Source organism: Canis lupus, chromosome 25 (assembly GCF_048164855.1).
Source record: "Canis lupus baileyi chromosome 25, mCanLup2.hap1, whole genome shotgun sequence".
Lineage (NCBI taxonomy): Eukaryota > Metazoa > Chordata > Mammalia > Carnivora > Canidae > Canis > Canis lupus.
Genome location: NC_132862.1, coordinates 36,976,797 through 36,991,774, shown reverse-complemented (window position 1 = coordinate 36,991,774; position 14,978 = coordinate 36,976,797). Strand labels below are relative to the sequence as shown.

The following is a 14,978-nucleotide window of genomic DNA, read 5'->3' as shown; positions in this document are numbered from 1 at the left end:
AACAATCCAATCATGAAATGGGCAAAAGACATGAAGAGAAATCTCACAGAGGAAGACATAGACATGGCCAAGAAGCACATGAGAAAATGCTCTGCATCACTTGCCATCAGGGAAATACAAATCAAAACCACAATGAGATACCACCTCACACCAGTGAGAATGGGGAAAATTAACAAGGCAGGAAACCACATATGTTGGAGAGGATGCGGAGAAAAGGGAACCCTCTTGCATTGTTGGTGGGAATGTGAACTGGTGCAGCCACTCTGGAAAACTGTGTGGAGGTTCCTCAAAGAGTTAAAAATAGACCTGCCCTACGACCCAGCAATTGCACTGTTGGGGATTTACCCCAAAGATACAGATGCAATGAAATGCTGGGACACCTGCACCCCGATGCAGCAGCAATGTCCACAATAGCCAAACTGTGGAAGGAGCCTCGGTGTCCATTGAAAGATGAATGGATAAAGAAGATGTGGTCTATGTATACAATGGAATATTACTCAGCTATTAGAAATGACAAATACCTACCATTTGCTTCCACGTGGATGGAGCTGGAGGGTATTATGCTGAGTGAAATGAGTCAATCGGGGAAGGACAAACATTAGATGTTCTCATTCATTAGGGGAATATATAAATAATAGTGAAAGGGAATAGAAGGGAAGGGAGAAGAAATGGTAGGAAATATCAGGAAGGGAGACAGAACATAGACTCCTAACTCTGGGAAACGAACTAGGGGTGGTGGAAGGCGAGGAGGGCGGGGGTGGTGGTGAATAGGTGACGAGCACTGAGGGGGGTACTTGATGGGATGAGCACTGGGTGTTATTCTGTATGTTGGCAAATTGAACACCAAAAAAAATAAATTTATTATTTAAAAAAAGAGATTTTTAAGAAAATATTTTGGATAAGTCCTTTTTCAGATACGTCTTTTACACATACTTTCTCCCAGTCTGTAGCTTGTCTTCTCATTCTGTTGACAACATCTTTTACAGAGCAGATTTTTAATTTTAATGAAGTCCAGCTTTTCAATTATTTCTTTCATATATTGTGACTTTGCTGTTGTGTCTTAAGTCACCACCATATGCAAGGTCACCCAGATTTTCTACTGTGTTATCTTCTAGGTTTTTATAGTTTTGTATTTTACATTTAGGTCTATGATACACTTTCAGTTAATTTTCGTGAAGAGTATAAGACCTGTGTCTACATCCTTTCCTTTCTACTCTCCTCCTTTTTCCCTCCCTCTCCTTCCCTCAGATCCATTCTTCTTTCTTTCCTCCCTCCCTCCCTCCCTTCCTTCCTTCTTCCCTCCCTCCTTCCTTCCCTCCTAGCCTTCCTCTTTCTTTCTTTCGTTCGTTCATTCATTCATTCTTTCGTTCGTTCTTTCGATTTTGGATTAATTTTTAGATGTCAGTTATATCCAGTTAACTGATGGTGCTGTTGAGTTGAACTACATCCTAACCAATTTTCTGTCTGCTGTAACTGTCCATTTCTGATAAATGGTTGTTAATGTCTTCAACTATTGTAAAGCCTGAACAGACAAAGCAATCTTAAGCAAGAAGAATAAAGCAGGAGGCATCACCCTTTCTGATTTCAAACTATATTACAGAGCTACAGAGTTTTAGTAGCTCAAAACAGTATAGTACTGGCATAAAAAGAGACACATACGCCAATAGAATGAAATATAGAGGGCCCAGAAATAAACCCACACATTTTATAGTAAATTGATCTTTGACAAGGGGAATAAGAATCACAAGGGGAAAGAATAGTCTCTTCAATACATGTTTTCAGGAAAACTGAATATCTACAGGCAAAAGAAATTTTGCCCTTATCTTACACCATACACAAAAATCAACTCAAAATGGATTAAGACGTAAGCATAATGTTGTAAAACTCCTAGAAGAAAACAGAGAGTATAAATGACTTGGCAATTTTTTTTCTTCAATATGACACTAAAAGCATAGGCAACAAAAGCAAAAATAGACAAATGGACTATACAAACTAAAATGTCTCTGCACAGCAAAGGAAATCACTAGCAAAATGAAAAGGCAACCTGCAGAGTGGGAGAAAATAATTTGAAAATCATGCATCTGATAAAGGGTTAATATCCAAGATGTATAAGGAACCCACATGACTCAATAGCAAAAAAGCAAAAACCCAACTCCTCCCCCACCAAAACAACAACAACAACAACAACAACACACACACACAGATTAAAAATGGGCAAAAGACCATTTCTACAAGTAGATATTTCTCCAAAAAAGACATACAATGGTCTATCAGTTATATGAAAAGGTGTTCAACATCAGTAATCATCAGAGAAATGCAAATCAAAGCCATAATGAGTTAGTACCTCACAAGCGTTAGGATAGCCATTATCAAAACCAAAAGATAGCAAGTGTTTAGAAGGATGTGGAGAAGAGGGACTCCTTGTACACTGTCAGTGGAAATGGAAATTGGTAAAGGCACTATGGAAAACAGTATGGAGGTTCCTCAAACAATTAATAATAGAACTACAGTATAATCCAGCAGTCCCACTTCTGGATGTTTACCCAAAAGAATTGGAATTAGGATCTCAAAGAGATGTGTATGTTTCCATGTTTATTGCAGGGTTATTTATAATAACAGAGACATGGAAACAACCTAAATGTCTATGGACAATAGAATAAAGAAAATGTGGTATATACATGTAGTGGAATATATTCAGCTTTAAAAAAGAAGGAAATTCTGCCATTTGCTACTTCATAGATGGACTTTAAAGACATTATGCTAGGGGCACCTGGGTTCCTCAGTGGTTAAGTGTCTGCCTTTGGCTCAGGTCATGATCTTGGGGTCCTGGGAATCGAGTCCTGCGTCAGGTTCCCCACAGGGAATCTACTCCCTCAGCCTATGTTTCTTCCTCTTTCTGTGTCTCTCTTGAATAAATAAATAAAATCTTTAAAAAAAGACATTCTGCTAAAGGAAATAAGCCAGACACAGAAGAACAAATAATCTATTGTCTTATCAGAAATCAGAAACAGTGAAACTCATAGAGGTAGAGGGTAGAATAGTGCTTACCAAGGGTTAGGGGCACAAAGAATCAGAAAGATGTTGGTTAAAGAGTTTATAGTTTAGGGATGCCTGGGTGGCTCAGTGGTTGAGCATCTGTCTTCGGCTCAGGTCATGATCCTGAGGTCCTGGCATCGAGTCCTGTATCCGGCTCCTTACAGGGAGCCTGCTTCTCCCTCTGCCTATGTCTCTGATTCTCTCTCTGTGTCTCTCATGAATAAATAAATATAATCTTTTAAAAAAGAGTATATAGTTTTACTTACCCAAGGTGAATAAACTTTAGAAATCTGTATAGTATAACACATACAGTTAACAATATTGTATTGTATGTTTAAAGTTTCTTTTTATTTTATTTTAATTCAATCAATTAACTTACAGTGTATTATTAGTTTCAGAGGTAGAGTTCAGTGACTCATCAGTTGCATATAATACCCAGTGCTCACTATATCACATGCCTCCTTAATGCCCATTACCCAGTTACCCCATCCCCCACCCATCTCCACTGCAGCAACCCTGTTCGTTTCCTGTAGTTAAGTGTCTCTTATAGTTTATCTCCCTCTCTGATTTCATCTTATTTTACTTTTTCCTCCCTTCTCCTATGATCCTCTGTTTTATTTCTTAAATTTCACATATGAGTGAAATGATATGATAATTTTCCTTCTCTCATTGACTTATTTTGCTTAGCACAATACACTCTAGTTCCATCCACATCACTGCAAATGGTAAGACTTCATTTTTTGATGGCTGAGTAATATTTCATTGTATGTGTATATACCACACCTTCTTTATATATTCATCTGTTGATGGACATCTGGGCTTTTTCCATAGTTTGGCTATTGTGGACGTTGCCACTGTAAACACTGGGGTGCAGGTGTCCCTTTGGATCACTACATTTGTATCTTTTGGGTAAATACCTAGTAGGGCAATTGCTGGGTTGTAAGGTAGCTCTATTTTTAATTTTTTGAGGAACCTCCATACTGTTGTCATGTCTGCACCAGCTTACATTCCCACCAATAGTGTAAGAGAGTTTCCCTTTCTCCACATCCTTGCTAACATCTGTCATTTCCTGGCTTGTTAATTTTAGCCATTCTGATTGGTGTGAGGTGGTATCTCACTGTGGTTTTGATTTGTAATTTTTAAAAAGATTTTATTTATTTATTCATGAGAGACACACAGAGTGAGAGAGAGAGAGAGAGGCAGAGACACAGGCAGAGGGAAAAGCAGGCTCCCCGCAGGGAGCCCGATGTGGGACTCCATCCCGGGTCCCCAGGATCATGCCCTGGGCTGAAGGCAGCGCTAAACCGCTGAGCCACTGGGGCTGCCCTTGATTTGTATTTCCCTGATGCCCAATGATATTGAGCATTTTTTCGTGTGTCTGTTGGCCATTTGTATATCTTCTATGGAGAAATGTCTATTTATATCTTCTGCTCATTTCTTGTTTGGATTATTTGTTCTTTGGGCATTAAGTTTGAGAAGTTCTTTATAGATTTTGAATACTAGCCCTTTATCAGATATGTCATTTGCAAATATCTTCTCTCATTCTGTCAGTTGTCTTTTGGTTTTGTCGACTGTTTCCTTTGCTGTGCAGAAGCTTTTTATCTTGATGAAGTTCTAATAGTTCATTTTTGTCTTTGTTTCCCTTGCCTTTGGAGATGTGTCTAGGAAAAAGTTGCTGTGGCTGAGACCACAGAGATTGCTACCTGTGTTCTCCTCTAGGATTTTGATGGATTCCTGTCTCAGATTTAGGTCTTTCATCCATATTGAATTTATCTTTGTGTATGGTGTAAGAAAATGGTCCAGTTTCATTCTTCTACATGTGGCTGTCTGTAAAAAGTTTCTTAAAAGAGTAAATCTTATGTTAAATGTTCTTATCAAAAAAGAGGGAAGGAAGAAACTGATGACAGTTACATTTATAGCATTTATAGCATTGTATATGGCAACTCTTTCCTTCTTGCAAGAGACTTCTTTCTCTTCTTCAGGAGCACCTAGAGTAAGTAATTTGCTCAGTAGTCAGGGCTTTCACAAAGTTATCTTTAAGTAACCTCTGCTTCTGACCCTGACAATTCTTAAGGCAAAGGAACACAAGAGTCTGGCTATACTTTTGAAATAGGGGAGGGGAAAAACAAGGGATTATAATCAGCATAGATCACATTTTTCCTAAATCTTTTTTAGGAGTGAAAACAAAACACCAGTTGATATTTCAGTAAGTTATCTTTCCATGTTATTCAGGGAAGAAAGCAGGGAAACTGAGAAATATTTCACATATTTTGGGAAAAGAGAAATGAGCACGTATAGTTTCAGTTCAGGTATGTGTATATATATATAGTTTTTTTTGGAAAATGATAAAGGAAAAGATAAAGGAAGGGGAGAACAGTCTAGTTATCATTTTGGTAATTTCTATTTTAATATATATACCTCCATAACCTCACATTGTTGGGTAAAAACATGCAAAGACTTCTGGTGCTAAACTCCCATGTATGATTTTCTTATACAGGAGTGGATAATTTACCCTCCCCCCAATTTCTTCTTTGGCCTATATTTGATAATGCCATTACTGCCCACTCATATATTCTTCTTGCTTGTGTAAGCAGAAATATGATCCTAGAAATATGGAATTTTAATCCCAGGATTTAATAAAGAGCACTAGCATTAAAAGACTTACCTCTTTTTCTGGGAATAGTGAAATGTTGGGAAAATGTGTTAATCTCTTTTTATTACCTCTCCCATTCATTATGTATAAATGGATCAGCAATACTTGGCTTCATAAGAAAGGGATCAAAATTCATAGTGACAAATAGCACTGCCTACATCATTTGAAAGAAGGGACTAATGCAGTATATTCTCTTCTCTTTGGAAAACCTACGGTGAAATAAAAAAGTGGTCTGGATTAAGGAGAGGATTTTTTAGACTCCTAGCTGACCTGCCTTCCTGTCTTCCGTCTTGTTTTCCCTTCTAATCCCTGTGATTGAGAAACCTCTTGTTTCTGACAAAATTCCCACATTCATTTGGGATCAGATCTTTTGGGTCATCTTTAAAGATTTCTTCTAAATTTTCCATTTTGAAATCTGTTTTTGATTCTGAAGAAGACCAAGGAGAATGATTTTCATAGAGCTTCTTAGCTTTTACTCAGGAATAGAGAATTAGATTTGATTTTTTGGGAGTGCTACTTCCTAGGAAATATTATATGCATCCCTCAATATGCACCTAATATCTAATTATTTCTCTCTTTGTGATGTTAGCAATTGTTGGTGTTCAAGACCTAGATAGGTTATTTTATTATGAGTTGCAAACTGGTTTAGATAATATGAGATATATAGAAAAGTCTCTGAGATGTTTAAAATGCTATGCAAATATAGAATTACATCATATTAGATTTTCTTGAGAAAAAGGAGGAGGCGGAAGATGAGTGGAAGAAGAGGGGTAGAAGGGGAGAAGGAGGAGCAGGGGGAGGTGGAGACCCTGGAGAAGGAGGAGCAAGAGGGGAAGAATGCAGGGCAGGGGAGAAAGAGGGGAGAGGTGGGGAAGGGAAGGAGGAAGAGAAGACTCCTATAAGTTAAAAATAAAAAGTAAATAAATTTCCTCCACAAAAATGTTTGTAGATTGAGAATTCTTTCACCAATGGGACAGGAACTGCAAGATAATTTGGCTTCTTTTTTTTTTTTTTTATAATTTGGCTTCTGAATAAAATGTAGGTCCATTTACCTCCTTTCCTTTTCCCAGTCACCCATTTAAAGGATGTTGAAGACAGCAAGAAACCTGCAGTAGGGCTGAAAATGAGAGGGGACATCATCAGGTAAGAATTCTGCACCATCACCATCCACAAAAATTGATTTTAGCAGTTATGGATGAGAGTACCCTGGGGAAGTTGGGGAGTCTAGTGGGAAAGTCACAACACACTTGGGGGGATAATTCAAGAATAGATGCATCGAAGAGTGTAAGAGAAATATCTTTACTTTGCTTTCATCACCTTCCCCCAAGGTGGCACAGTTTGATGCCAGGACAGACCCTCATGGCCTGTGATTTTTTTCCCTGAGGGAAAGTGAGAATATACTGAGTGAGTGCCCCGTTAAAGTTTGGCTTGGTCATATGACTTGCTTTAACCAGTAGAATGCAAATGGAAGTTATATACTTCTCATTTTAGTCGAAACTAAAAGTCACTCTGTTATTCCCATTTCTTTGTGAGGAATCTGAAGCAGAGAGGTTAACTGTCCTCCTTATTCAGTTGGTGAGACATGGATGGAACTGAATTTGTCTACAGGCAATCTGGCTTCCGTGTCTAGACTTTAACCATTGCACAATATTGCCTTTCTCCAGCACATTTTAGTCTCTTATGAAGGCTGTTTTTGATGTCTTAGCTTAGGGACAAAGAAATGTTTTCAATATTTCAAATAATCAGTACTACTTACTTATCTGTCTCTAAGCAAAGGCTTCCGAGACTAATGGATGAGTTTTTTCCTGAGGCTTCTCAGAATATAAACTATAATCGTTTAATCCCTGTTTGACTTTATATGTAACATCCACAGCTGAGCTATAAGCAGATTTGTTACACATTTGTTCTTCACATTATTTAAAATAATACAACTCTTTATGTGAACATGTAATTAACATTTTATAAGTGAACGACTGGACAAATGATAGCTTGACCAGAAACATATATTTATTCAACAAGCTTCTGTGATGTTTGTTTCACAGAGACAAACAACTCCATTTCTTTTATTTTTTTTTAAAGATTTTATTTATTTATTCATGAGAGACACACAGAGAGAGGCAGAGACATAGGCAGAGGGAGAAGCAGGCTCCTGTGGGGAGCCTGATGTGGGACTCAATCCCAGAACCCTGGGATTGTGACCTAAGCCAAAGGCAGATAGAAGCTCAACCACTGAGCCACCCAGGTGCCCCCAAGATGGGTTTTAAATACAACCCAAAGTGTTTGGAAACACTTTACCATGAACAAAATTCCCCAGATTTTCTCCTAAACAACTGAGACAATGCATATTCTCTTGTAGTCTTCTGTATGAGATTAACTCTCTGGGTCCATGTGAATATTTTCTAAGATGCAGAGACTTGTCTTTGTACCTTTTGTAATTATCAAACTATTCTTTTTGTGTGCCTCTGTAAAACATTCTCTTTGCTTTCTAGTCAGATATGAAGATATTTATGAGTTCTATATTTTATTTTATCTTATATAGTGATATATTAGAATATTTACACTATCATTAACTAACCACTGTGGTATATTGATTCTTTTGGGGAAGGTCTTTAAAATTAACAGATACAATCAACTTTTTGTTCTATTGTTTTCTACTTGAAATTTATGGAAATACATTCCAATTTCAACATAATTAAAGAGAGCAGAACACTCCATGGATCTAAAATGCAATTTTTATTCTCTTAGAATAAAGGAACTTTCTGGAAGGATGCTATTAGTTACAGCTTTTCTCATATTACTCATTTTCTAGTGAAGAGACCCCATTAAGAGACCACCAATATGTATAGTGTCAGCCAAAATGTCAGAGCTCTTACCTGTTCCACATAAATGAGGACATGGTTGTTGCTTACCTCTGTCCTGCTCATATGGCTAGATCTTTCAAGCTGAGGAAAATCAGAAAATTTGAAAGTTAGAAAATGAGAGCAGATTGTAGTAAGGGTTACAATGATGTCAGAGGTAAGACTCCTATAAATTATTTTCATGATTAAATAACTAGGGTACATTAAAGATATAAAAGATGAGAGAGAGGGAGGAATCATATTTGGATACAGTCTTCAGAATTGTCATGTTTTGACTGTGAAAAAAAATCACCTGACTTTCTATGGAGAGAAGGAAGCCAGGTATTTTCAGATCAGGATTTCTAGCATGCTTCGATATCAGGTAACACACTGCACCCTATGGCATCTGTGATGATTCTAGTTCATATTGACTTTATCATTGTCAAATTTTTTAGGATATATCAGCCAATTTGGTACTTAATCATAGTCTGTCTTTCTAGTATTTTTTAAAAAAGATTTTATTTATTTATTCATGAGAGACACACCGAGAGAGGTAGAGACAGAGAGGCAGAGGGCTCCGCAGGGACCCCAGGATCATGACTCAAGCTGAAGGCAGATGCTCAACCACAGAGCCACGCAGGTGTCCCAGTCTTTCTAGTATTGTTATAGTAAACTAAAGTTACATGCCTATGTGCTTTAAGTCCCCAGCTAGACTGTGAATGTCTCAAGGACAGGGACTCCTCTTGTGTTTCTCTGGTATCACACAAGTCTCTCAGCTTAGAGACAAATAAACAATTATTGAATTTAATTTTCTGGGTTTGGGAAAAATATTTTTTGAGGCAGGCTGATATTGATAAGGCTTTGATATTGGTATGGTCTTAGTTGGAAGACACAGAGCATCCTTTTATATGAGATCTGTTAGGCTTAAAATACACCTACCATTTTTACTGTTGGTTTCAAGGGGATAAAACCAGACAGCATCAACAATCACCATATTGGAAGTGGCACAGCTCCCCGTGTAACTGTAGTGTCAAAGGAAAAGGGAGTAAGGGCTTTGTATGTGAAACTAAGCCAGACCCCTCCTCAAGACCGACCATAAATCTGCCTATCTTCATGAAGTTTTCTGTAACATTATAACTCCTAGAAATCTGTGTTACCTGGACATGTAGGACATTGATGTTTGGAACCCTGAATATATATCAGATCTATGACTTACTACAATCACAGATATTTAAGTCCCAAAAATCAGAATCTTTGGGAATGGAGCTTGGTAATCTGCATTCATTAACACACTCCCAGTTTTGGGACACTCCATTTATACTATACATTTGTTATTTTGTAGGTATTACTTTTCTATTTTGAGTTAACTTGAATGTAGCATGTCTCCAGAGAGTCTCCAAAGTGTTGTGAGATCAGATAGGCTCTTAACGCTTTATACTTTGAATACATTGATGTTTACTAATTTGGTTGGTTGTCTGAAATACCATTTGTTTTACAATATCAATATCATTAGTAGTAGATACATAGTATCATATGCTGCTATGTTTTCTTAGGATTCCTATAAGTGTTTTTTTTTAAAAGATTTTTATTTATTTATTTGAGAGACAGAGAGTGCACAAGCAAGGGGGAGGGGTAGAGGGAGAAGCAGACTCCCAGCTGAGCAGGGAGTCACATTTGGGACTCAATCCCAGGACTCTGGAATCATGACCTGAGCTGAAGGCAGACGCTTAACTGACTGAGCCACCCAAGTGCCCTGTGTTTTGTTTTGTTTTGTTTTTATTAAAGATTTTATTTATGTATTTATTTATTTATTATTTATTTTAGAGAGAGAGAGAGCACATGTGTGAGCAGGGGGAGGGGCAGAGGGAGAGAGAATTTGAAATGGTCTCTGTGCTGAGTGCAGAGCCTGACGCAGGGCTGGATCTCACAACTGCAAGATCATGACCTGAACCAAGAGTCTAACGCTCATCTGATTGAGCCACCCAGATGCCCAAAAATCCTATAAGTTTTTGATGGGTTATTATAAGGCAATTTCTATATTTTATATTTAATTTATACTTCTATTTAATATTAACATTTGCTATTTATGTATTTGATTAGAAAAATAATAAAAGAGAATTCTATTATTCAGAAAAGGTAAGGAAGACTTACTTCAACCTAAAGTATAAATCTCTGTGGAAAGTAATTTATTCTTCAGCAGTGAGTTGAACAAAAAGTAGTGTAAAAGTAGGAATTTATTAGAACATTTGAGTAGTGTACTTTTTTTTTGAATAGTATACATTTTTATTTGACAGTTTGAGACCAGACTTTGCTTTTAAATGCTTCAAAAGTATTACTGAGGGGCACCTGGGTGGCTCAGTGGTTGAGCGTCTGCCTTTGGCTCAGATCATGATCCCAGGGTCCTGGGATTGAGACCCCATGGGGAGCTTGCTTCTCCCTCTGCCTATGTCTCTGATTTTCTCTGTGTTTCTCATGAATAAATAAACAAAATCTTAAAAAAAAAAGTATTACTGAAACTTTAAAACAAAAAAAAATTGCTAGAGAAAAGGATCACTTTGTAATGATACAAGGGCCAACTTCATTAGTAGATATATCAATTTTAAATTATATTCGCCAAATAGCATATCTTCCAAATATATTATTAATTACTGAAGGTTCCAGGTAACATTTAAACTGAGGATTAGATGATTCAATCAGAAGTCTTACCTGACATTCAGTGAGATCTGGAAGCTGGTGTGAACTTTGGGTCCATCACAAGTATGGGGTACAGTCTGCATCTTCAAGGCAAATGGGTAGTCCTCCTCTGGAAAAATATTGTATTTCATAGTGTCTGTGGAACACCAAGCACATCATCAGTTTCTCTCTTTACCTGGGACTCTTCACTGTTCCATCATTCAACTTCTCTTGATTTGCCCTTCACTTGTCCAGGAAGGAGAGACCAGAGCTCCCCTTTCATTTGGTGAGGTTAAAATTTCCAACATAACTGGAGTCTCACCTGAAGATACACACATCTGTCTCCAGCCACTGTTGCAACATATTCCCCAGGCAGCTCTGGCAATGAGACCTGATGCAATAACAAGGGGTTGTTGTCATCCACTTGGAAATTTGTAACAAATGCCAGGAATTCTGAATGGTTACCTGTGCAGCTTTCCCAGTCCTGGTGAATGTGGGTGTTCCATATCGGGACAAGGCCTGGAAAGCCACTACTGTGGCTCAGGAAGAGATGAGTGGAGGGCCCACCCACCCCCACAGAGTAAGTTTTGGAAGCAGGGATTTTCCCCCAAAGTCTGTGTTGGTTACCACAAGGGGACACTGGCTTTTTTTCCCCCTGAATTATACCCCTTTCATAGTTTTTCCTTTTTCTCTGCCTTTCAGGCATCATCAAAGTTATGCTATAGTTTCTGAAAATGAAATACAAAATTATTGATGCCAATTAGCCTCACCATTTATTTTCCCTTATATTGGTTTTGTCCTAAGGGACATTTCTACCTATTGAGAAGTTGCAGCTTGATCTTTCTCATCAACAGTCCTCTTCGTTATATCTTTCACAGATTGGGTTGAAAATTAGCAAGTTGGGAAAAAGAGTACTGTTGTTAATGTATACAGAAGAGTGAGATAAACTGGCTATGAGTGGTGATACATCTTAAAGGTCCAGGACAGCCCCACAAGAACAGTAATTATCTGGCTCAAAATGTCAAGAGCACTGATATTCAAAGACCCTAGAGTGTGGCCAATGACCTATGTGTATAAGCTTTATAGAGGAATGATGCTTATGGTAAGTAGCCAAATGTATAGGATGTTAACATAGTGCTTAGGGAAAAATTTTGGGGAATGTCTTAGATCTTTTCATATTCCCATGGTCCTCAAATATCCCTAAATAATTCTCCCAAGATTTAAGGTCTTTTCTCCTTTCCTTGTTAACTATTGTATTTTCAAGATTCCTGTGTGCTAAGTGAATCTGGAGGAGACCTGGGTGAAGGAGAAGCCCTCCTGAGAATTCTGTTGTTTGGTGATCCACTTCATGCTGCGTGAGGCAGAAGTCAGCTCCTCTGAGGTCAGGGCAGGCTGGGCCATGAGGTAAGCCAGGAGCACATAGGACATCATCTCCACCTCAGCTGAGGGAGCCTGAGGTTGGTAAAAATGCTCCACTGGTGCCCTGGGTTTCTGAGGTCACTCCCAGTGGACTGAATTATCTTAAGGGTGAGAAAAAGGAGAGAATCCTAATTATAAGTAGATGATACTGAATACACATTTGTATCATATAGAGTTGAATATAATACAGAGATGAAGTAATGTCCTCTCTGTCATAAGCCCTGCAAATTCAGTAACATTTCCATGCTAATGTTGGTTTACTCCTATGGGGATAAGTTGAAGAATGTTCAATGCTTGGAGGCGGAAGCCTAGAGCATCCTTATCAGTCTCTCAAATTTTATTTTAATTGAATCAGGAAGAGAAAGCAACAGAGAGAGTTCCCTTATTGCTTGAGATATTTCCTGGAAACTGAAGGATAAATTGGAATATAAAATCCATCTATTGATCTCAGAGGACTTTTATGATAATCTCTGGCAAATAGAGATAAAAACACTTTGAGAATGTTATTACACTTCCTTTAGTATGATTTTTGATTGTGCCTCTTTTTATCCAAGTAGGGAGACAGATATGTGAAATATATATATGTAGTAGTTAGGAATATAATTCCATAATTGCAGCATTGTCAATTATGTTACACTCTGTATAACATATGAAATCACACAGAAGATATTTATAAAAAAAGATTTTATTTATTTATTTGAGAGAGTGAGAGCATTGTGGGGGAAGGGGAAAAGGGAGAAGGAGAAGCTCAAGCTGACTCGCTGCTGAGTAAAGTATCCAATATGGGGCTTCATTCCACAAACCTGAACTGAAATCAAGAGTTGGAGGCTTAAATGACTAAGCTACCCAGGCACTCAAGGAGACGTTTTTATAAGAGGTGCTCTGATTTCACAATATATGAGCTGGCTAAGGAATTCCGGATGAAGCTTGTTACTTTCAGTAGGAATATAGCTCCTCTCGTTTTGTAGTATCAGTGTAAGTGAAAGGGGAAATTTTTTGACCATTTTCTCTCACCTTCTTTCACAGCTTCCTCATCAAGAGACTTCAGTATTTCTCTTTTCTTACCTTGGTTTCCTACTAGGGCAAAAGCATAGGCCAACAGCGTCTTGGTATAGCTATGGCTTCCATGTGTCCCCTCTTTTGCTGTGCTCTAGGTGGCCTCTAGGCAGAACAGGGCATTGTGGATAACAGTGTGCTGCAAAGACAAAGAGGAAACGATGTCAAACTAGGGTAAGTAGAGGATGGAGCAAACCTTGCGTTGGATATTGCTCGGCAGATGTTATTCATGGTTGCCAACCAGCCAGGGAGACAGCCAGATATCCACAATATTGAAATCGAAAAAATATTTTACAACTCTTAGTTTTATAGTTAAGCCTTAAAAGAATAAGGCTAGTGAGCCTGTGTTTTTAGATTAGTTTTGGTACCTAGTCCAAGGGCATGGCCAGGCAAGTATAAGTTCCCCTTAGTCAATTAACCAAAGAGCTCATCTAGCTGAGAAATGCCTCAGCATTGAGCAAAAGGAAAGTTGAGACTTGACTTTTAGTAGGGTGTGTTCCAGACATCAGGCCTGTGGTTTCCATGGTAGGAAATGGGGCTGAGATGAACCTTACACTGACAGCGAACCTTACAGCGTCCGGAAGAGGAATCTTCGGAAAAGCAATAGGCAGAGAGGACCACTTCGTCTTCTACTTTTCCTTGTGGAGAGAGAGAGAGAAGAAATTTTTATTCACTCTACTCTCAGATTTTAATATATTCTCTTCTGTTGTTTCATGGAGACCCTCCTCAGTATCTGTCCCTATCAAGCAAAATAACATCCTCATGCAAAGCACCATTTCTTTCTCCTCTATAAAAAAATTATAGGTTATGGGTTTAATATTATAGTCTTTCCCTGATGCCCTCTCACACTGCTGGACTTCATCTTTGCAATTTCTCTGTGCCTTCTTTCTCTCCTCACTTTTGGAGGAACGTTAGAATCGGTGTATCACGAGGTTCAGGGTAAGTACTCAGAACACCTAAACTTAATGGCATTGTTGAGCAGACACCCAGAACTCCTGAAACAGCCATTGTCCTTCAGCCTTTGGGAGAGCCAGGCAAGGGCTTGGGCGATGTGTGCTTCAGTGATAAAGATGCAGGTTCAAGCCTGGGCAAAAGTTTTCAGTACAAAGGCCGTGAGCCTGAAGGGTGAGGAAGCATGGCGTGCTGTTTTCCATGCAGCACTCTAACACTGTTTTGCACACGTAGATTCCTTCTCCCCCCAGTGTACCCTCATGAGAGTCAGTGAGCTATTACTAAGAGTTTGGAGACTTTTTCTGTTAACCTGGCAGCTTCCATATCCTTTTTGTTTAGCTACAACATGTTGT

At 38.4% G+C, this 14,978-nt stretch overlaps 1 pseudogene; it reads right to left on the bottom strand.

Moving 5' to 3' along the window:
- Positions 1–6,767: 6,767 nt before the first annotated feature.
- Positions 6,768–14,978, bottom strand: part of LOC140616711 (pregnancy zone protein-like) — a 35,974-nt pseudogene continuing 27,763 nt past the window's right edge.